Source organism: Panthera uncia, unplaced genomic scaffold, assembly GCF_023721935.1.
Source record: "Panthera uncia isolate 11264 unplaced genomic scaffold, Puncia_PCG_1.0 HiC_scaffold_568, whole genome shotgun sequence".
Lineage (NCBI taxonomy): Eukaryota > Metazoa > Chordata > Mammalia > Carnivora > Felidae > Panthera > Panthera uncia.
The window spans coordinates 7,852-8,619 of record NW_026059724.1 but is presented as its reverse complement, the minus strand read 5'-3'; positions in this window follow the sequence as shown (position 1 = coordinate 8,619).

Sequence of the window (768 nt, the reverse complement as noted above, 5' to 3'; positions counted from 1 at the left end):
GTGGAATGATTATAAGGGACGTTAATGAATTTTTTGCAAGTGGATATTTTAACTTTTAAATTGAGAAATATTTGGAAAATAAAAATCTATTCAAATATATAACAAGCTACACATATGTATAAATTGCTTTAAAGTTTTCAAAATGTCTTTACATACATTACTTCATCTGATCTTCACAATACATATTATTTTGTCAAGTCTATAAGAAAACCAATTCTCTGTGAGGTTAAGTGATAAAGAGGACATGCTGTTATTTGTAAAACTGGGACCAGATTTCAAGTTCTGTTGCCTGGCTTGTGTCCTGGTTACTGTATACGTTGTTAACTAGTGGAAGTAACTTACCAATTATTTTTTCTAGGAGTTGAGATTGATTTGCAACTGATTTCACTTTTGCTAGGTAATGTTTTTATGACCCATGCTCAGTTTGTGAAATGCTTGAGTTGCCCCAGTGCTATAAATAGTGGCCAGGGAAATGAGCAGAGCTTGCACAGATTGAAGGGATCTTAATTTGATGTCCTGTAACCAGTAGAGCTGTACAAATGTCCTATATGTGAATAGTGCAGAAATAGTGATGGCTTCTTAGATTTTCCTGTACTAGGATCCACTGATTACCTTTTTATCATATATGGAGGGAAATATGACTTTAAGGTTACAGAATACAGAAGTTTTATTCATTAATCTTAATTTACATTTTGTCATGTTCAGGGAAATATTGTATTTAAAGGTTGTTTTAAAATGGCATAAAGATTATAATGGAAATAAGCTATT